We start from the raw sequence: 24,257 nt of genomic DNA, 5'->3' as shown, positions 1-24,257 counted from the left end.
TACTAGATCGTTAACTTATCGAGGTCTAAAATGTTGTCTTATTATTTTTTATCATGGATATATTCCTTAGAATCTGCCTCAATAGTAAATATTTATAAATAATTCAAGCTTGCCATAAGATGGAATTACTGATCTATTTCAAATAGTCTATAAAAGCAGGTTTTTATTTTGCCCAGTCTCATACAGGAACACAAATATTTATAAATCAATGAGAGGATGGATGGATGGGTGGATGGATGGATGGATGGGTGGACGGATGAGTGATTGAAAGAAGATGAAATCATTATAGGGCCAGTTGTGTGCTGCCTACAAGACAGACATTGTGCTTCATGTTTAAGTTGCATCAATAACAATCTAATTATTTTCCTGGGCCCACTTGTGCTTATTCCATGTAAACCTTATTAGTATAATCTGTCATTTGGGAAAAGAATATCACCTCATCAATTAGGTGGAACTAAATGTTCTAATAGAACCTCCCAATCCCCTGTCTTCCAAAAATTCACTGTAACGGAATTTACATACTCAGATAGTAACAAATTTATCTTTAGTGCTATTTTCCCATATAGTAGAAAATAAAAAATAATGTGAATTGGGTTTTCAAATAAGACAGCATTGCGGGAGAATCAATGGCTCTAATAAATTGTGACTGAGTGTTGGTGTTCGACTAAGACATGTTGAAATACCTCTACCCATTAATTCAGTCACACACCCTGAGTTGACTTGAAAGTTCTCTGTTTTATTGACTGATTAAGTGTAAAAATGAGGGGAATTGAACACAGAACAAAAACACAGCTTTCTATGGGAAGGGCTACTGGAGCAGAAAGCCTGTAGAGTGAATTCTTCATTGTGGTTAATGGTGTGTGGTGTCCAGGGATGTCAGTGGTAATTAGCAATGTGCACAATGGGATGAGCTTGGGTGAGCTTGTCTTCTTGCAGTTCCAAGTGACCAGCAGCACAGGAGAGGGGTGAAGTGCATGAGTGTCACTTTCACCCTCTGCTAGAAAAAAAAATGTAAGAAATTTTGTGAAAATATATGAAAGAACAGAAGGAAAGCTTTTAGAACACAGAGTATTGATTTCTTACTTTTATGTACTCATTCTCGATGTACAATGCACTTTTGCAGAACTGTTCCCATAGGTATAGCAATCTCTCTTGATACATTTATGTTTATTTTACCATTATATAGGTAATTTGAGTATATATAGTAAACTTGGGAACAACAGAAAATAAAATGAAAATCCCTCCAGTTAAATATAATCATTGTTAAGATTTTGGCATGTTTTCTGCCAGTTTTTATGTGAAAGTTTTATTATTAACCATTATAATCATGGTGTATGTACAAATTTATCTGGTCTTGCATCTAACATTTGAGTAGTCTCCATGTTAGTACAAATGCAATAATTATGGCTGGATTTCACTGTGGTTGCTTTACACAGGACAGTGTTCCAAGTACATTATGAATTAGGATGCAATGATTACAGCAACCTGAGAGACAGCTACTGTTATTATCTTCCCTTTACAAGTGAGGAAATTGAAGCACAGAAAGGATAAATATCTTTCTTAGTGTCACGCATGTAGTAAATACCAGACTTGGTGCTTAAAACCAGGCAATTTAGTTCCAGAATGTGTGCTGCTTTACCTTGACATTAGACAAGGGTTAGCAACTTTTTCTGTAAAGGCTGGACTGTAAACATTTGAAGCTTTCTGTGTCTTATGATATCTGTCACAACTACCCCAATCTGTCATTATAGCACAATGGTGGCTATGACCAGTGTAAATGAATACGGTAGTGACATGAGGGAGACTTTCTTTGTTTGCATAAAACTCATAAATCATAGATACTATTCTTTCAATCTGTTATTTCAACTATTTAAAAATTATAATTATATTCTTAACTTGGCGGCTGAAGAAAAACAGGCTATAGAGATCAGTGTGTTTCTCCTATTAGATTCATCCATACATTATTCACCACCCAGGAAAATCCCCAGTGGTTAGATATTTAGTTTGGTTCAAAATTCCAAGATAACTATCTTTGTGAACTGAGCTTAAGGTTTTCTTGGTATAGTGTCAGATTCGATCTATTCAGAGGGCATGGAATGCTGTATTAACCCTGAACTTCATTGCCAAACAACTAGATATCAAAGACGGACCAATAGTTTCTAACTGCTGGTATCAAGTAGTTGCTGAACTAATGTATTTGGAATCATGGGGAATAGAATAATTATATTCCTTAAAATATAAGAGAATATTATTTAAAGATTAGCTAAGGCATCTGTTGTTTTCCTTCATTTTATTAAAAAAAGTATTTTAAAGATTTTCTAGATTTTTTTTTTACACTCTCAGAGTGCCCTGTGAGCATTACATCTAAAGATGATAACCATTAAAGAGTAAAAGAATTAAACAGCAGAAAATTTGATAGAGTATTTTTAAAAACTTTTTATTTATGTCAGACACTTTTTTCCTTCTTGACTCTGGTTTGAGTTTTCTTTGAAACTAGTTTGATGAAATGATGTTAGTTTCTTTGGCATTGCTTTTAAAACCTTGTCAAAATGGAAAGACAGGTGAAGGCTGCCCAGCTAGACAGTGGTGGCCTAAGCTGTATCTGCATGGTTGGCTCCATCCCCTCTTAGAGGCCACATATATTTGTTTAGGTTGGTTTCTTAAATGAATTCTCTTAGTTCTCTGGTTACTGCTGTGAAATGTAAGGAGAATCAGGAACCAAGTATGGATTGTCCTATGCAAATGGATCCACACCACTGGATCTTCTTCCTAAAGCTACCAGTGCTGGTTAGAAGTGTTGTCTTCATCTAAATTCAGATTTCTGAAGTAATGAGGATGCACTGGCTGGTCAGGATGCAAAATCTGATTCTTCTTCCTTTGTAATTGGCAGGCACAGATACCATCAGGATGTGACAAGAGACTTTAAATTCAAACTTCCATTCTAATATTTGACATGGGTATTTTAAGCTCAGGAGGGATTTTCTTCTACCTCCTCTGATTTCTCTGTGAAGAATTTAATGCATTGATGTCATCTGAACTGACTGACTTCACTCATTGTAACCATATGACTCCAGATGGAAAATTAATCTTGCTTGTACCTCAAAATAACTCTGATTATCCACTTTCTATAGCACACTTTAAATCTCATTCAGTGGCTAGATTATATATTGTGCACAATTGCCAAGGGAAAAAGGGGGGGATAGTGCTCCTGTCCTGCCTTTCATGATATTTCACAAATGATCTAGATTGTTTCAGGCCCATACATCATTTTCAACACAGCATATCCTTGGCCGGAAACTTCTTTTACATGACTACTGTGTCTCCTTACACATCCTCATATATCCCCACGCATCCATCAAAGGATGTAAAAAAAAAAAACTTTTGAGAACCATGGTCCATTTTTCTGTGATAAATAAATTAGCTCACTGGTCCCAGTTTGGTACTCTGAAAAATATTTCTATTAAAACACTTATACTATATCCATTGAATTATTCTTTGTATTTTCTGCTTTGAGTATGTTGCCCACAAATTCAAGTTTTCTGAAGTGGCTCAAAGTGGCTTGCCAATAATTGAATAAGTGAGTGTTAACCCAGTGGATTAAATCAGGAACTTTGGGCAGGGGACTTAGACTGCTAATTTCCACTTCTCTTCCCAGGTGATTCTGGTGAGTAGCAGGTTTGAGAGCCACCAGCCTAAGTGACAGTAAGGAGACCTGCTCACGGATCCAACTATGATTTTTTTTCTCTGACATAATCATGCCATTCTTTTTTCCTTCATCCAGTGACAAGCCAAGTGTATCATTTTGAGACACATCTCCAGCCCTATTTGATGTTCTGCCCATTTCTAACGGAAGACTGAACGCTGTTCAGTCTATTTCCAGAGCTGCCATGAATATTTATACATTGCCTGCATCTTTACAAATTAGAGAGCAGCAAGATGAATGAGAGTAGTGAATCAGAGAAGACACACAGTGTGATGCGGGCAGAAATTTACTATCTCATTTCTATTTAAAACCTGATGACTCAGAGGAGGCAGTCCATATCCATTTCAGTAAATTCCTTAATGCTCTCCAGTATGGCACTTTGGATTTTAGCACTACTAGGGGTGACTTGATTTATTCCCAGGAAGAATATGCCTGTGTGTGTGTGTGTGTGTGTGTGTGTGTGTGTGTTTGAGAGAGAGAGAGAGAGAGAGAGAGAGAGAGAGAGAGAGAGAGAGGAGGATTTGTGAGATTATTCCAAAATAAAATGAAAAAGGAGGAATCACTTCACTAGACTATTCATTATTTGTAAGATTATTTCAAAATAAAATGGAAAAGGAGAAATCACTAGGCTGTTAATTATTTTCTGGAAGTCTCATTTTCTGTATTATCTTGGTGGTGATCTGGATGTACCTCCAGCCTCTAATGAATAATTCTTAAGTCTGACAAAATGCTATTTGTTTCTAAATTGATTTTTAATGTCTTTGGTTTGCATTTTCTTCACTTAGTTAGCTTTCCAACAGTTATTCATTAGATTTCCCTGAGTTTCCATCTTTCTCATGTTCAAGTTCAAAATAGATTTTATAGGTTACAAGCGTCAAGGATTATTGTGGTAATGTTGTGATTTGACACTTCTTTACTAGAAGGGCATGGAGGGAACTGTAGTATGCACACTTGCATCTTAATCTTTGATTATCTAGCCAATGTGGAGCCACTTCAAAACTGCATGGTAGAGCGCCAATTAAGGCAAGTTTCCTCATAATGATAAGCTGGATGCCATTTTCATAAGCACAAAAGTGGGTGCAAAGTAATGTCATCACATAAGGCACAAAGTGGGCCGAGCCTGGCCTGCAGTGGAAAGCCACAACTTGTATTACTAATTTCATGTTTTTTACTTGGAAACATACATATGAATCATGAATACAAAGTCAAAAACTAGTTGTACAGATGAGTAGATAATCTCCCAGTTCTAAAATTTCTTATTTCCCTCCTTCCTGACCAGTTCTAGGGAAGTCTTTTTCTTTCTGTGATCTGGGGAAGAGAGGTATACTTTGTATCTGTCCATGTTGTGTATCTTTGCCTCACATACCAGAGGATGAAGTGCAATTTCCATACTGACAACTGTGATGTCTTCCATATTTTCAGTAGTTGTCATTTCCTTAAGCATTTATTCGTTCAGCATATAAATATCATGTCTGTACTTCAGAGTGAGCACTATGTAAGACATTGAAGTTGAGTCTTTTCTTGCTTTTCTGGACCTTACTGTCCAGTGGGAAGTCAGATATTAAATTAAAAGAAAACAGAATATAGAATATTCACTGAAAACCATGATACATTTTATGAAGTTTACATATCAGGAATTAAAACAGAGAAAACAGAGAAATGAGCCTTTAAACTGAAAGGTCAGAAAAAAAAAAAAAAAAAAAAAAAACAACTCTTCTCCAAGGACATAAAAGTTTGACTTCAGACTTGAAGAAATCTAAGAATGCTTTTTGGTAAGAGTGGAAGATGGGGTTGAAAAATTATAATTGATGGCCACATTTTATTTATCAAGAGCCTTGCTCTTCTACAGGGACATTGTGCTCGGTTTATGTTAGTGTTTATTCCTAAATGATGATGTCCAAGGAGCAAGCTGGTCATCTGTGCATTGAGCCAAGTTGCCCTGTGACCAAAAGGGAAATGACATAGGTCTGTTTCCCTGGAAGCAGAGGCTACAATGAAAATTTTGACTCAAGTAATTTATTAAGGACATGGACTCAGGGGAAGGGGACAGAGGACAAAGAGACAGGTTAAAGGGAGCTAAACAAGAAAGTGATCTCAGCCAGTGCCTAGTCTTGGGCTGACCCTTGAGAAGTCCTGCAGCTTGAATTGCAACCCATGGATGGAGGCAAAGGATGACACCCTCTTGTACCCATCTCAGGAAGTCATTGTCATGTGGACGTGCATGTGTGTGCGATGGAATGGGGTGAATGGGGGAATAGGTGGTGTGCTTGTCACCTCTCAGAAAGGAAGCTTTCTCTGGTCTGTGGATCAGGATAAGACAGGAAAGACAGCTTTGTACAATAGCTTACTTTCTGCTGTCACAAAAGCTGATAAATCAGATCTGGGTGGGGCACCAGCAGAACTTGTAAAATGCAAAATCCCAGCTCTACTGGAAACTTTCTGAATCAGAACCTTAGAGCAAAGGACCCTGGAATCAGTTTTAACAGGTTATTCTGATACATGATGTCCTTGAAAAACCACTGAAATACAGGACACATTTAAAACAGCTGGTTGAAAGTTTGTTATGAACCTGAATAAACTCAAGAAATGATGAGGGTAGCCAAATATCCAGTTCTCTAAAAATAATTTGTACAATTATAAGTAGAAGCTGAAACGTTTTAAATGAATTTGCAGGTACTGGATGCCACTTGCATCTCTGTGGATATTTGCTTTCACCCTGAAGTCTAGCTCACTCATCAGCATCTGGGCCTACAACTTAGACCTCCCTTAACTTCCATGCTGTTTGTGATCTGACCTGGTAAGTCAAAATAACAACAAAAGATTGCTGTTACAGGATGGGGATAGCAAAGTATGGGGATCATTAGTCTCACAGCCTTAACTTTTTAAATTTTGTTTTAATTAGTTATACATGATAGTAGAATGTATTTTTGCACTTTGATATATCATACATAGATAGGATATAATTTCTCATTTTTCTGAGTGTACCCATTACAGAATCAAATTGGTCAGGTAGTCACATATATACATACAGTAATAGTGTCTGTTTCATTCTATCTTTTCTATCCCCACATCCCCTCCCCTACCCTCCCATCACTTCCCTCTACCTAATCTAAGGTAATCCTATTCTTCCATAGTGCTCTCCCCCTTATTGTGAATCAGCGTCCTCATGGTAGAGGAAACATTTGGCCTTTGGTTTTGTGCGATTGGCTTATTTTGCTTAGCATGTTATTCTCCAACTCTAATCATTTACTGTCAAATGCCATGATTTGACTCTTCTTTAAAGCTGAGTAATATTCCATTGATTATATATATACCACATTTTCTTCCATTCATCTATTGAGGGACACCCAGTTTGGTTCCATAGTCTAGCTATTGTGAATTGATCTGCTATAAACATTGATGTGGCTGCGTCACTATACTATGCTGATTTTAAGTCCTTTCGGTATAAACCAAGGATTGGGATAGCTGGGTCAAATGGTGGTTCCATTTCCCAATTTTCTAAGGAATCTTCATACTGCTTTCCATATATGAAAAATTGTTCAACATCTCTAGCAATTAGAGAAATGCAAATCAGAACTACTCTAAGAATTCATCTCACTCCTGTGAGAATGGCAATCATCAAGAATATAGGCAACAATAACTGTTAGGATGTGGTGAAAAAGGTAGACTAATACATTGCTGGTGGGACTGCAAATTGGTGCAACCACTATGGAAAGCAGTATGGAGATTCCTCATATCCTTACTTTTGATAGTATGGAAATGTGTTTTCTAATATCACATTCTTCCTTGAAGATCTAGAATAACTTTGAAAATAAATAATACACCAAGATATAATATACCCAGAACACTTCATGCGTGAACTTTGGGGTGATTTAAAATATTGAGTGGTACTACAACTGATGTTCATTTGTATAAGATTGGTAATGTTTGGACAACTCATATGAGTGATTTAAGGACTGCACAGAGGATCATGTTTTAAAATGCTTGTTTTTTAATGCTTTAGCATTGATTCCACCAGCCCCCTGCCGCCCCCACACACACACACTCACCACCTTGAAATTGTTTTGGGAGTAAATGCCAGCTCAGTTTACTCAAATATTCATTATATGTTTCCTACTATGCACAAGACCTTTTGTTAGCTGCCATGGATGCAGTAGTGAACTAAATGAATAAGATTGCAGCTCAAGATATTTGACATCTATGTTAGTTTCCTGTGCTGCTATAACATATGACAAACATAGTGGCTTAAAACAACAACATAATTGTTATCTTACCCCTATGGAGATAAAAGTCTGAAATGAATTTCACCTCTCTTAAATTCAGGTGTCAGTAAAGCTGTTTTCCTCCTGGACTCCCCAGGAACACAATCATTTATTTACCTTGGTTTTTCCTGTGAAAATCAAGGGAAACCAAAAGCTGCCTGTGTTCCTTGGCTGGTGGCCTCCCATGTCTGCTGTGTCATCTTCCTGTGTTGTGGTTTAGATGTGGTGTCTCCCAAAAGCTCACATGTGAGACAATGCAAGAAGGTTCAGAAGAGAAATGATCGTGTTACCAAAAGTCTTTACCCAATCAATGAATTAATTCCCTGAAAGGGATTAACTGAGTGGTAATTGAAGTGGTAGGGTGAGGCTGGAGGAAGTGGGCATAGTTTTGAGGTATATATTTGGATTTTATAAGTGGAGACTCTTCCTCTCTACTTTCTGATCATCATTGAGCTGTTTCCTTCTGCCATACTCTTCCGCCATGATGGAGCAAGCTGTCTATGGACTGAGACCTCTAACACTATGAGCGCTTAAATAAGCTTTTCCTCTCCTACAGTTGTTCTGGGCAGGTCTTTTAGGCACAGCAGTGAAATAGCCGACTAAAACATCTTGCCTTCTCCCTTACTCTTCTGCTTCCCTCTTTTCCTTATATGGATTCTTGTTATTAGGTTGGATCCATGTGGATAATCAAAGATAATCTTCCACATCAATCACAATATGCAGATTCATTCACATTTTCCAAGGATTAGGATGTGGATATTTATTTTGGTGGGGGCATGGGTAGAGGTATTGTCTTTGCCTACTAGAGTATCCAATGGGTAAAAAAAAAGTGGTTTCAAAAACAATCATGAAAATAACTATAAAATTACAAATTTTGATAAGATGCCAAGAAGGAGTTAAAGGTCAATTATTTATTATTGGCAACCAAGTAATTCTTATGTGATAAAGTGAAATTTAAACTGACATAAAAAGTCAAAACTTTTAAGCTAAAAAATAGAAAGGAGAGTAATTGAAACACGGGCTGGTTCTAACCACCTGAGTTGGAAGTATGACCCCATGTGTGAGGAACTGAAATACAGTCTGGTTATACTCTGTGGATGTTGGTTGAAAAGCCAGGACCCTGTGGAATCTCTGGAGGTAAGGATCTACCATGTCACCTACCTTTGTGTCTATATAAGTGAGAAGGATGTAAGTATGTCAAGTCATACTTTCATACCAATAAATTTAATTTTCATTTTGAGACACAGTGAATTTAGTAATTAATATGGTCTGTCTCTGAGTCTTCACTGTTACCTTTGTTAGAGGTAAGTCTCAATACCACCTGAATTAGGTGGATAGAATATTAGGTTGGTTACTATCTTTAGGTTGACAGCTTCCCTTTGTTGCTCACACTTATTTTTTTCTTAATTCTTTTACTTCCCCACTTTAAAAAATCAGCATTTTATCATAGTGTTGTTATACGTATTCTTATAAATGAATCCATAAAGTTCATAAATATTATTCCATCATTTCTCAATTCAGGGATAGTCACCTTGAATGATGTGGTCTGCTCCTTTATAATATTTTTCCTATGTGTTTATGTATTTATAGAGAAAACAATGCTTTACATTGCTCTTTGTTTACTTGAATAGTTTTCTTCACAGTATATGGTGAATGTCTTCCTGTACAGTTTCTTGTAATTCTGATTTCATGGTAGTGATTTTAATAATGTACAATGACAAATTTGACTATGCCGTTGCCAATTTTTTATTATAACAAACAGTGTAGAACTGAATATCCTTGTACTATCCTCGCACAAGACATTTTGTCCCCCCTGGGATCAATTCCTAGCAGTGGGCCAAAGGCCATTTTTGTTCCATTTCTAATTCATGCTGTTTTCACATATTTTATAGTCCCAGTGATCTGCTTTAAAACAATTCCGAGCAAGGCAGCATAATTAATTTAAACAACAAAAATGAAACTGTATTCCTTTCTTTGGCCTCTGTATATGAAAAGACCATAATGTTGGGAAAATATAATCCTTCACTGATTATTCTTTGAGTCTTTTTGCTTTTTATTTTAATAGAGCAGCATATATCTCCACTCATTTAGGTAACTAGTATTACCTCTCGCTCAATTATTGAGACCCCATATCTGGACATTGTCCCTGTTTTTCTCTTTGTTCTTCACCTCTGCCTCTTATCAAACCTTACACAATCTGATGGCTTCTTACCATCACATCGATGCTCTATCCTTGTCCAAGTCACTATCATTGGATCACAACAATGATCTTGTGGATGTTCTAATTTGGCCCTTTGTCCTGCTCACTTCATTCTTAACACAGACTCTGTAGATGCACTGATAAAAATCTCAGTTGTGTCACATCAATTCACCATGCTGAAACATCCATTGGATTTCTTTCCCATGTGCCTTCCCTTGTCCTGTGCATTCCAAGCCTGGCGACCTCTCTAGTCATTCTTCTAACCTCTCCCCCTTCACTTACTGCTCTCTAAGCACCCATCATCCCTGCTGTCTCCTAACATGGCAAGCATGCTCTGAAGTGGGGGAATTGATACTTCCTCTTTCCATATCTATCTCACCCCCTCAACAACCTATAGGCCATATACTTGCACTTTTTCAGAATTCTATTTAAATATATATTGGCATCTTATCATCACTTTAAATCCCCTTAACAACTTCACATTTTCTTCCTTTAAAAATTTATTCAGGTATAATTTACATATAAAAATTTGCATATATTCAATGCATAATCTTTGATGAGTTTGGGCATATGCTTACACTTGTGGCACCATCACAATGTTCTAAACATACCCATGGCTTCTAAAAATGTCCTTGTGTTCTGTTTTGTTCATTTTTGTTTTGTTATAAGAAAACTTAACATGAGATCTGTCTTCTTAACATGCTTTAAAGTGCACAATACCATATTGTTAACTAAAGGCATTATGCTGTACAGCAGATCTCTGAGAACATATTTGTCTTGCAGAGCTAAAACTTTATACATATTATGGGACAGTTCTCCACTTCCCCCCTTCCTCAGTCCCTGGAAACTATCATTCTGTTCTTTGCGTCTGTTACTGTGACTATTTTAGATACCTCATATAAAAGGAATTGTGCACTATTGGTTCTAAATAGCTTATTTTATTTAGCATAATGTCTTCTAGGTCCATCCATCTTGATGCTAGTGGTAATATTTTCTTATATTTTAGACATGAATAACATTAAATTATAAGTATATGCCTCATTTTTCTCATCTCATCATGTGTTGATGGACATTTAAATTGTTTCCAAATGTTACCTATTATGAATAGTGCTTCAGTGAACTTGAGGGTATACATATCTCATCAAGAGAGTTACTTCAATTTGGGACAATATTTACCCACAAGTGGGATTTCTGGATATGAATGGTACTTTTATATTTAATTTTTGAGGAACATCCATACTATTTTTCCAGAGCTGAACCAGTCTGTATTCCTACCAATGCTGTAGAAAAGTTTCAATTTCTCTACATCCTTGCTAACATTCAATAATGTTTTACTTATTAGTAGTCTACTGCATAGAATTGAGTTTTCTTTCTGTTTATAGTTGCATTTAGTATGCATTTTCTTCACTAGAATATGAGTTCTAGGAGGGCAGGTGCTTTGCTTTTTATTGCTTGACCAGTAACAAATTCATACAAGTTTATATTAATATTTGTTAAATATTAACAAGCATATTGTTCGTATTAATAATATGAACCAAGTATCTGGTTTTGAATGAGAACTAGACTGGTTCTAACCATTACTTTCTTTATGTAGCTGATTATGGATGTGCTGGGGAAATGAATAATCTTCTATTGTAAATAATGACTTAAGAAGCAAGTGCTCTGATAATGATAAAATGTGGTGTGAATATACCAACATCAAGTACAGAACCAGGAGGATAAATTGGGAAGAAAATATACCTATTTACTCAAAAGACAGAGGCTTGGGAAACATCCATTTTCACAAGAGAGTAGCTTCCTTGCAATTTTTTTCCAACATTCTTTCAGCATTTAACATATTCCTTTTTATAAATGCTATGAAGTATGTGAGTGTGTTTCATCAACAAACCACAGTAGCTAATGTGGCTTGAAAAGCTTTTCCAAGTGTAGTGTAGTCCTATATACTCAGATAAGATAGTTTTGTAACAGACTACAGAGTTGAAGAAATACCTTATTCAATTTATCTTAAATTTAATTTTCTCCTCTGTATTGGGTCTAAATTCTCCTGACTGAGGCACCTGAGACCCTATTTCACTGTGAGTTTAATGGAGATCAGAGGCACATTTTGAGAAATGCTAAACGTATCCCTGGATAATTTTGTACAGCAGCCAGAGGAGGTCTGCATCAGTTCTTAGCCACCCACAATGCTAATTAAATTTACCCATGTGAAAAGCAACCACCCACCCCAGTTATTTTGAGCTAACTTGTTGAAACACTGGTTAGATACTTCTGCATCCCAGCATTTCCCCTATACTAAATCCCTATGAGTGCATAGCATTATCACAAAGCCAAAGTAAATCATTGTTCCTTCTGAAAGAACCTGGGAGGTTTTTGTACTAATAAGATGGAGCCTTTTAACCACCAGTCTAGTTTCTATTGTATATTTGATGGTGCATTGTAAAACTGCCTTTCCTTACATTTCTCCTCTGTAAGGCAGTCAGTATGAGTTAAAAACCTTGTGCACTGGAGTCAGGCAGATCATGGTTGAGCTAAAATTTCATCATCCCCTATATGGGATTTGGGGAACATCATTCAGCCCTCTCCATCACATACAAGATAAATGATAGAACCTACTGCACAGGTTTGAAGTGAAAATTAAATGAGCTATATTCTACTAAAAAAAAAAAAAAAAACAGCGAAGCACATGGTGGTAGCTTAACAATTTTCACTAGTTCTTTCCTTGCTGCTTCTCTTCCCTTTGAGACAAGATGATGTCATTTTTGTCAGTCATTGAACGAAACTTTGTTTTGTACCTACGGTGTTTCAAACTCTGGTATTATATAGGAGAAATGGTAATTAAGCAAACCAATTCTTGTTCTCATGGCCCTTATATTCTAGTGGAGTTGTGTTAGGGAATATGCACATTAAAATATAAATAAAGTTACTTTAGGTGGTGGCACATGCTTAAAGGCTATTGCACAGGTCTGAACAGAATAGCTATGAGCAGTGGGAGCTATTCAGGCAGGGTGGATTTGGACAGCTTCTCTGCAGAAGAGATACCTGAACCAAAACTTTAAGGGTGAGAGCTGGGCTATGATAAACCAGAATCAACTATGGATGATCTCAGGGAAGAGAAGTCCAAAACAGAAAGTGTAGTAACTTTTCAGTGTCTGTGGAACAGAGAATTGAGGGAAGAGGAGAGGTCAGTTATGGAGAAGGTTCAAGAGGAAAATATTGAAGTCGGGAATTACAGTCTCAACTTATGGGTGAGCACATGTGGTTTATTTTGATCTGCACTGGAAAACCTTTGGGGTGATTTGAGCAGGGAGGTGCTAGTATCTGAAATATATTTTAAAATATTTTTAGGTCAGGATTGGGGACAGTGGATTATAGAAAGATAAGAATTTAGGAGACTTGAATAAGCTGTGTGGTTAGTACCTGATGCAACTACAGTGGAATCAATAATGGACCTGAGAATGATGTGTTTTAGTTCTAATCGCTAGTACCTTTGAATGGAATCTTATTTAGAAAGAGGGTCTTTGCGAATGAAATTGAATTAAAAATCTTAGAAAAGATCATTTTGTATCTGGGATGAACTCTAAATCCAGTGAACAGATGCGTAGAAGAACAGGGGTAAATTGAAGACCCAGAGACACACAGAGGCTGAAATTGGAGTGAGGACCTTTAGAAGTCAAGGACCACCAAGAATTTCCAGCAGTCCCCAAAAGCTGTGAAAGAGGTCTGGAGTGGATACCTGCAGAAGGAACCAACTCTACTAACACATTGATTTTGTCCTCCAAAATATTTGTTATTTATTACAAGTAAACCTAAGAAACAAGTGCTGTAACCAAGCCATCATTCGTAGGAAGAAAAGACAATGCCCAGTTGATGGCCACAGGTGTGGAACTAAGCATTGAGGAAGAAAAAGAGTATGTCTTCTGTAAGCTGCAAAGGAAAGCCATGTTTTATTTGGTAGAAATGTCAATTTCTCACACTTTGACTGAAAATGTTTTCTGTGGAATTGGATGGGCACCAGAGAAGCAGGCCCTAAGAACAGGCTCTGTGTCCTTACATGGGTCTGTACTTCTTGTTGTGTTCTATGAAAGGTGACTGAATACTGAGGCCAGTCCTTTCACTTTTGTGATTTGCTTAATAGTTCTTTATAATTGGTTGTTATTATAATATTCTTATCAGTCATGAGAATTCTGAAGCAGGGCGTCTTCTTTAATACAAAGAACTTCTTAGTTACCTGCAAAACTAATTCAGAAAAGGAATGATTAATAATGGGATGGATGTGTGCAGACTGACATTTTGTACTTAAGGGAAATGAAAAAAAAAGTCTTTGGATGGGACAACCAACGATTTACCCTTGTCATTTTTTAGGTGATGATAAATAGTTAACATTTATTAAAATTTCAACATGTGCTAAAGTCCTGTGCTATACCTTCTATCTACAATTTTTGATAGATTCTATCAGGACAGTTATTAATATTTACATCATAATAAAATAACAGAGGCTCAAGAGAGATCCAGCCAACCACCCACTACCTGTTTATTATTATATAAAAACAGATTTATATATTCAGCTGTCCAGCTAGTAATTGGTAAAACTAGAGGTTGAGCTCAGTTCTGCCAAGCTTTTCTATGCCAAAATGATTTGGCTACAGTCCTCCTTGGTGGACACAGAGTAATTGTTTAAAATGTGGGTGCTAATAGCAATATTTGGTTTGCAATCCTGGAAACACTCAGGAGCCTCTAGGCATTTAGGCCACTAGTGTAATTCAGCCGGATGGCAGTAGGGTAAAGGAAAAGTCAGTATTTTTCAGTCACCCTTGATTTTCTCAGGAAAATCAGCATGCTTCAGCAGCTTCAGCAATTGGCACAAGAGAGACAGACCACAATAATCGACCATGTCATCTTCCCTGCCCACGTTCTCTCTCTCTCTTTAAGCCAGACTGCCTTCTCCCTGGCGGTCCAGGGCTGACATTCTGACTTGAGCACAGTCATTGAACACTAATTAGATTGGTGCTTTGCTCTCCTTCTAGTTGGAATTTTAATAAACTAGTTCCTTCTCCCTCTCTGTCGTCTTCTTGATGTCCCAGACAGGGTCGTCCCCTTCCCTTCTGTGGCTTGAACTCGTAGGCCTGGTGTGTTTGGGCTGTGGGCAAGACAGCTTAGATAAAGAGTGGACAGAGACAAAGGACCTGGGGGAAGTGAATATGTTTCTTAGGAGGAAAGGAAAACAAGAAAGAAACAGAGCCAGATCCTCTCTCTGGACACTGCCCTTTTGTTTCTGACAGGGCACTCGGATTTTACCCTTTATGATTTGTCCTTCAAAAAATCCAGTGGCATGGTCTCTGGGCTCAATGAATTTGAAAGTATTTTTAGATGAATAACTTAGATATTGTTTAATATTTTGCCTCCAAGATAGTATCAGGCTTCAACCTCTACTAACTGCCATATACTATTAGCCTACCCTACTAATTTGGTCCCAAAATATGTTCCCCATAGATTAAAGCAGAGCACATTTGTGATTCAGAGCTTGGCCATCATAAACACTTAGTAGAAATAAAGTGATTTTCTTTGTAAGACTATAGATTTTATACTTTATGGATATGCATATTTTGTCTTTTTAAAATAATTTTCTTTAGCTATTCATGATTATATTAGGAGAAGCACCGGAGGAATATTACACTTTTCTTTTCAAAGTACAGATGGATCTTATTGTTCTCAGTCTTAGGCACTGAGGAATTGGGGATTTCCATGTTCCTTTTGTGTATTATTCATTGATATTAATCCAGTCTGAATTATTTTTATTCACATATGATCTCTTTATGCATATGGGAAGTAATATCTATATACCACAATGATTGATTTCTAGTAGATATGTAGATAAATGTATTATAAGATTCAAAGCCTAATTTTTAAACAAAAAAACTTACCAATATGCATTAAATTTTATAGTAAGTGGATGTGAATAATTGAAAGATACTTTAGTTTCCTAGTCTTAGACTGCTTTAATTAATTAAGCATGCTACCATTACTCAAAGTATATTTGGTGCTATATCATTAGTAGTCATCTACTGCTTCAACAATGTTACCACAGAACTAGTTGTCTAAAAAACATGCATTTATTATCTCAAGATTTCTGAGGATCAACAATCCAGATATAGCTTAGCCAGGTCCTTTGCTCAGCACCTCTTACAAGGTGTAGGTCAATGCTGAGATATTGTTTAAGGTCCAGTTGGAGAATGATCTACTTCCAAGTATTCCACAATATACTTTTAAGTATATCATGATGAAGGTTGAGAGGAAGACTCCAGAGTATACCAGGTTGTATAAGAGAATTGCCTGAACTTCATTTTGTATAAAATCAAAACATAGATCTAAAAAATTCAATCTTGTATGGTGTTTTCAGGCATAAAGCATTGATGTAGTGCAAGTTTCAAAAATAAACACTTGTCTGCAGGGTCACATTGAAATTCCAGCTCTGAGGAAGCCATCGAATGATATAGGGCTCCAAGAAGTATGGGCAAATACCTAAAAACAGAATTTGTGGCAAAGAATATGTGCATATTACTTATGATACTTTCACTAGTCATACTAATGCAATTAACTAAAATTACTAAGTATTTACATTATTCCTAGATATTTAATCAAGTGTTAGTTATCACATGAGATCCAAAGATAGGGACACTGTTAATGTCCTTTCTAAGGAAACAAATTTGTTGAGCAATATACATGAGATCACACAATAATTGAAGAAAGGTTTGAGATTTTAAATTCTTTTTTTAAGAAAATATGTTAATTTTCAAATTTGCACCTATGCCATGCCTTCTACTCTAGAAAGAAACAAACAAACAAACAAATAAACATAGCTTATTTTCTTTTATTGGTGCATTAGAGTTATACATAATTGTTGGGTTCATTTTGACATAATCATACATGTCTGGAGTTTATTCATTCCATTTCAATTCCCAGTGCCCAGTTTTTTCCATCCCTTACTCCCTCCCTCTATCCACCATCTTCTACTCCATTGGTCTTCCTTTCACTCTTATATATTTATTTTTACTTTTTAAAACTAGATATACATAAAGGTAAAATTAACAATGTATATTTATACATGCATAAAGTAAAATTTTTGTCAAATCTATTTCCTCACCTTTTCTGTCCCTCCTATTCCCTCGCAGTCCCCTTTCTCTACTCTATTAATCTTCTCTGTATCTTCATGATATTCAACACCACTACTCACAACTTTATTCCCTTTCTTTGCTGTAGTTTCTGCATATAAAAGAAAATTTGATTTTCTGAATCTTGCTTATGTCACTGACCCTGCTACTCTTCAGTTCCATCCATTTATTGAGAACCGTCATAATTTCCTTCTTCTTTATGGCTGAGTAAAACTCCATTGTGTATATATTCCACATTTTCTTAGTCTATTCATCTATTGATGGGTACCTGAGCTGCTTCTGTATTTTGGCTATAGTGAGTTGTACTGCTATAAACACTGATATGGCTGTATCACTAGAGCAGGCTGATTTAAGTTCTTTGGGTTAAATACTGAGGAGTGGGAGAGATGGGTCATATGTTGGTTCCATTCCTAGTTTTGGAGGAATCTCCAAACAGCTTTCCAGAGTGGTTGTACTAATTTTCAGCACACAGCCATGTAGGATTGTACATTTTCTTCCACATCCTTTCCAAAATTTATTATTAGTAGTATTCTTAATACTTGCCTTTCTAACTGGAGTGAGAGAAAATCTCAGTGTAGTTTTGATTTGCATTTCCCAGATTGCTAGGGATGTTGAATATTTTGTCATATATTCATTGGCCATTTGTTTTTCTTCTTTTGAAAAGTGTGTATTTATTTCTTTTGCCTATTTCTTGATTGGGTTGTTTCTGTTTTTAGTTTTGGTGTTAATCTTTTTGAGTTCTTTATATATTTGGAGTATGAATGCCCTGTCAGAGAAGTAGTTAGCAAAGAATTTCTCCCATTCTGTAAGCTCACTCTTCATATTCCTTTTCATTTATTTTGCTGTGCAGAAACTTTGATGCCATACCACTTATTGATTCTTCATTTTACTTCTTGAACTTTAGGGGTCTTGTTAAGGAAGTTGGTACCTGAGCCAGTATATTGGAGTATTAAGCCTCTGTTTTCTCCTAGCAGTTGCAAAGTTCTGGTATAATTCCAGGTCTTTGACCCACTTTGATTTGACTTTTGTGCAGGCTGAGAGATGGGGATCTAGTTTTATTCTTCTACATAAAAATATCCAGTTTTATCAGCACTATTTGTTTACAAAGGCTGTCTTTTTCCAGCATATATTTTTGGCACCTTGGTCAAGTATCAGATGACTATAAGTGTGCGAGTGAATCTTCGGTTCCATTGGTCTTCATGTCTATTTTGAGGAAATTGATGTAGTTTTTAAAAATCATTCAGGACATCTTTTTGGCAGACTCCAGAAGTGGCACCCTTGGCAGCACTGGATCTTGTGAATCAGTTGTCATTCACTGATCAGCAGGCACTATGCCTGAAATGATATAATGGGATTCCTCTTTATTAGACGAGTAAGCTGAGGATTGGGAGATTATCCACTCTCTATGGTCCAAAAGTTGTATTTATGTGATTGAAAATTATCCATGTTCTTTTCATTGTACTGACTAGTCCCTTCCCCTTTTATAAACACCACCTCTTATTATTAGAGAGGGAAAAGAAAATCTCAGTGGGTTTAGTGGCATCTAGTAGTAGCTTCCTTTCTGGATTCACATACAGAACAGATATAAATGCCATTTCAGAGGTTATGAATATGTACTGATATATTGCAGCCATTTTAGCACAAGGCTCTTCCCTTTTATATTTCTTAGTGTAAAAGAACTATCTGCTAACAGCTAGATACTGCTGCTTTAAGCGCTAAAGGAAATGCAGAATGATAGCCAAGAACAAATGGAATTTTAGGTCCAGCCCAGTATGTGCTGAGTGGATTAGACTTAGTGAATTGTTTACTGGACTATTTTATGTATTGCTCTGTACAGCACTTATACTGTTGAACAGGAATGGTAATCCACTTTCTTTCCCAAGAGGTGAAATTCTCCTTGAACCAACACAACAACATGCATATATTTCTTATCAATCATTTTTCATTCAGTCATGCACTCGCCTAAATTAGATCATTATTAAGCATAGAGAAAACAAGAGAAGGGAAACTTGTTCCTACAAGCTACTGATAGGGAGACTGATTCTGGCACCAAAAGAAGTCAGTTATTTGCATTTTGCTGTGTGGGGCTTAGAGCAAAAGCTTCAAATTACATTAAGAGGATTTTAAAATCAAGATAAAGCTTTTTTTTATGCATTTCTGTCTTTAGGAATGAGAGAACTGGCAGAGTATTAAAAGAACACCTAATCATGTTTCATTTCTATTTAATTTTTCCTGTTCTCCTCTCATTTCCATCATTGTCATGTTTATTCTTTGTGAAGAAGTATAATAAATAGAAGTTCTAAAAATTATTTTTTTTCTTTTTCTTCTGGGAATAAATCCCCACCCCACAAGAATAAAAGTATGGAAAGTTGGGACTTTAAATCTTGTTAGATTTACGTTTAGCTACAGCCATAAACTCTATCAAAACTAAAAGGGAGTCAGACAGAAATACCTATTTCTCCTCAAGAAATTCAGGTGTTAGGCTGGGGTTGTATGTGAGGCACTAGGTTTGATTTTCAGCACCACATATAAATAAATTAATAAATAAAGGTCCATCGACAACTTAAAAATATTTTTTAAAAATGCAAGTGTTGATAAGTGATGTTGTTCATCCCTGCAAAGTAGCATTTCTCAGGAAAATTGTAGTGTCAGGCCCATAAGCATGTGTCAAAGGTGACCTGACCTTGGCTGACTAAAATAATCATCTATTTGTTAATTTCCTCAAATATTCTCTAGGTAATTTAACTCCTCATTGTTAATGGTAGGTTCATAATCACATGGAGATTAAAGTGAAACTGTACCAACTGTCTCAATTCTGAACGTAATACTATTTGTCCATGTGTTAGCTCAAGAATATGAAAGTTCAGCGTATTTTAACTCTTTCTCTAGCTGTGATGTGATGTAACCAAGCAAAAAGAGAATGTCGGGCATTGTGTCAGGTATTACACAGTATATATCACACCTTGGAACTTATGTCAAAGAACAAAGAACTATCGAGTCATAATTGATTTAAAAAAGTAAAGAGAAGTTGGGTGCTGTGTTGCATGCCCATAATCCCAGCAGTTTGGAAGGCTGAGGCAAGTGCATTTTGAGTTCAAAGCCAGCCTCAGCAACAGCGAAGTGCTAAGCAACTCAGTGAGACCCTGTCTCTAAATTAAGTACAAAACAAGGCTGGGGATGTGGCTCAATGGTCGAGTGCCTCTTAATTCAATCCCTAGTACAAAAAAAAAAAAGTAAAGAGAAAACCTATGCTGTCGGTGTTATTGCTTCCAGAAAAAATAGTGACATGGCTTTTCTAGGAAGATGTGTGATACCAGAAGCCAATAGGGAATTCATGTATACCGCTCCCTGCCCTTTCTGCCCTGGTGATGTAATTGTCACTCTGTCATTCATTAGGTTAAAGAATATCACTCTTATGTGAGCCAGTACAGACCTGCTCTGGAATCCAGGCTATCGCTCAAAGGTTGAATGTCCCACACGATTCCATTACACTGATGAGAGAAATGTTAAGTTGCTATTTATTCTCTGGCAACTAGGTTTTTCTCCTTCTATTTTGCTTTGTTTTTTCCCCTCTTTTCTTCTTCTCTCAGTAGATATAGTTAATCATGTTTAAACAGAACTGACTAGGTTGGTCAGACTTTGGGCTCTATGCATTGTTTTGTGAATAGTACTATGTTTTCTTCTGCTTTCTGGGCAAAATTCTTGACATGGTCTGAAGGATCCTTATCCTGTCTTCTTCCCCAACATAGTCCCCCCTTTTCCCACCTATCAGCCACCACAGTCCTCTCTACTACAGATAAATTTTTAAGTACCAGTTGCATAGTTTACTGTGACTTATTTTTAATTGGTCAAACTTTGGTCTTCTCATCTTCAATGTGGGCAGAATAACATTCTTGAAATCAGAGTATTATTATGGTAACTGGATGTGATATAAAAAAGGATACCCCATATTCCAAAGTATCAAATATTAGTCATTTAAATGCTGCTTGTCTCCTTCCTTCTTCCTTCCTTCTCCCCGCCTCTCCTTTTCTTTCTTTTACTTTTTTAAAGATAGAGTTCTCACTATTATGCCCACGCTGGTCTCCAAGTTCTGGGTTCAAGCAGTCCTCTGATCTCAGTCTCCTGAAGGCTGGGACTAGAAGTGTGTCCCACCACATCCAACTTCACTTCTATATTGAAGATGTTTGGTCACAATTGGACAATTCTGTCCATTAAATCCTTACATTACAGACATCCAAGAATGTCAGTCACTATATGAAATGCAGGGGGATCTTGAATAAAGAACATAGTCCTAAACTTCACAACATTTACCTGATGGCATGAAAAATAAATACTATGCATGGAGACAGGAGATTTGCATTGAATTTTCTACACCTAGGAAATAAGATGTTAGGCTGCATCGTAACACTGTTCTTTTTTTTATAATAATTTTTATTTCATGCCTGATACATGGTAGCATGCAAGGGTACAATAATTTGTATTTGTCACTACTTCTCAAAGTTCATCTATCTTCTCTATTTTTATTATACGCTTCTTAAGGGAAAAAACCAAACCTTCCAATAATGTATAACCCTCATTTCTACCCTAAAACCCATCTAATATCCAACATAAAGTTGGTATTTCTTGCTGGAAGATTTATAATTTTTTCATGGATTTTCTGTCACTTGCTGCTACAAGAGGTTGAGCATGGAGACATGAGTCTCTCTGTACATGTGTATGTATGTGACTATTTTCTTGTTCCATCTGAGAGCAGCATTACCTGCAACAATATTACTTGCCATATATATTCCTTCTATACAGCAACAGTTGTAATCATTTGATACTACCTTGGGCTCCAACTTACGAACCATTTTTTTTTCTTTGAAAGAAAATTTGTAAGTATCTGAAACACATAAAAATAACCACTCGTCATTTTTGTATACTTCATCATAAAATAGAGTTATCAAACAGATAGTGGATGATTGACAAAGAAAACTGAACCAGGACAGTGACTCCCTCCTTTCTAGCCCCTCAACTTGTTCCACATTTGGTATCTTTCCCTGAACTTGACTCTATCCTTTTGAGTTAATTGCATTTCTTCAACTATATATTCAAGCTTTCTTTCAGACCTGATGAAGTCATTAATTTTTCATACCATTGATAATTTTATTTCTCTATTATGTTTTAGACACAGTGCTTGGTTTCAGTCAGTGAGTATTTTTAAGTGTCCTGTAGGCAAATAGTTGACTGTTATCTGAATGATCACATTTACACCAATTTCCCTACCCTTGTATTTTAGCTTTACTTCTTCCTGAAATTTAGCAGAGAATATTTTTTTTTAACCACAATGGATCATAATAATCAGAGGGCAAAACCAAAGGTGTTTTTTTAAATACAACTTCACTTAAAATGATCTCTTATTACATTTTCATAGAGATATTTCAAAGAATCTGGATCTACTTTGGAAAAATCAAATGATTTAGCTAATGCCAGACCTTGATCTCAGGAAAAGAGATGCATTTTTACATTATTCTTCTTGGTAAAACAATATTCCCTATTCACATTTTTTGATCTATTACATGTGATTTGATAGTGATAAAAGTGCAGATGAGTTTTCAAGTTACTTTTGAGTCGACGAGAGTCAAAAACAAATGGTGGTATACAAGAGGTTGTGTGTTTCTGAGAATATAAGTTTCACTTTCTCTGAAAGAGTCATTTTCAAACCCAACAGTTTTGATTAGTAAATTTCACTTGTAACACAACTTATACTGAAACCTTGGCTAGAGGTGAGGAATGGAAATCCACTGACTTTTCAAGATGTGAATCCTGTATGAACAAGATATGCCACGCTTTCTTCGTTTTGTTGTTGTATGGGTTTTGTTGTTGTTGTTATAACCCAGCAGTTCCCTAGGAAGCATTTTGAAAAACATGACAGTAAGAGATAGTGCAATATGTTAAGATAAAGGGATGTGAAATCAATTGAACAGGAAAGATGCTGATAAAATATTGCACAAGGTTTCCACAAGGAAGACACTTAGATTCCCAGTCCCAGAAGGAAGTGCTGGGCTCTGTCCTGGAGCTCCTGTGAGAGCCATGTTTCTCAAAAGTTATTTACCCTCTATTTCAGTCTTTCTAACAGACCTGGTGAGTCTGTTAACATAGATGTTGTTACTTACAAAATATTTGAAGAAAACCACTAATGTATATTTTGAACTAAATAGACAACAAAAACCCACTGAATATCTAAACTAAAAATAATATTACAATAATAAGAATTTGCTTCAATTAATTTGAAGCATATACTGATCACTGTCTTGAACATACCAACAATTTCATCATTCCAGCTTCCAAGAGGATACATGGTTTAAAATGTATTCAATATTACAACTATCTAACTTTTGAAAAAAACAAATGTACATATTCATAATTTATTTTTCTCTGAAATGTTCATAATTTATACTAGCAGTTGGCAAACTTTTTTTTCTCTATAGTGCCAGATAATAAATATTTTAGATCCTGAGGCCTGTATAGTCTCCATTGCAACTATTCAACTCTGCAGTTGTACTTTGTAAGCAAGTGTAGAAATATGTAAATGAGCATGCAAGGCTGTCTCATAGGAGAGATTTTTATCTTTAAATTAAAATCCTTATCCTTATCTCTGGGCTTCGCCCTATAGAGGATGAGGACTTTTTACACTTTTAGAACTTCCCAGTGTCATCTTTGATGTATATACTTCCGTTTCTCCAAACTGTTTTTATTCTACTTCTGTTAATATCATTATCTAGGTTTTATATTATTTGGGTGTGCAAATGCTATTTATAGCTACAAGTGCTGAATATGGTTGATAATGTTGAACTAGCTGGCCATGCTTTTTCCTTTGGACTCCTGGATGTAAGCCTCTTTAGGTCTTTTATCTTGAACTCTTCAGAATCCCTCAAAGAAGA

The 24,257-nt window shown here is 36.2% G+C and overlaps 1 protein-coding gene across 10 annotated transcripts in view; it reads left to right on the top strand.

Annotated features, from left to right (window-relative positions):
* The window catches only part of Lrrc4c (leucine rich repeat containing 4C), a 1,168,074-nt gene that overhangs the window by 149,790 nt on the left and 994,027 nt on the right, over positions 1–24,257 (top strand). For 8 of the 10 annotated variants that reach the window (XM_058583385.1, XM_058583380.1, XM_058583395.1 and 5 more), the window contains one exon: positions 6,377–6,500. The exons of the other annotated variants lie outside the window; for them this stretch is intronic. The gene's annotated coding sequence lies outside the window, so the exon portion shown is untranslated. The remainder of the gene's footprint in view (positions 1–6,376; positions 6,501–24,257) is intronic. 10 annotated transcript variants of the gene reach the window in all.

The sequence above is a fragment of the Marmota monax genome, unplaced genomic scaffold (genome assembly GCF_021218885.2).
Source record: "Marmota monax isolate L192 unplaced genomic scaffold, Marmota_monax_Labrador192_F-V1.1 WCK01_AAM20220418_F8-fsc00047, whole genome shotgun sequence".
In the NCBI taxonomy this organism is placed as follows: Eukaryota; Metazoa; Chordata; class Mammalia; order Rodentia; family Sciuridae; genus Marmota; species Marmota monax.
This window is presented reverse-complemented; position numbering and strand designations above follow the sequence as displayed.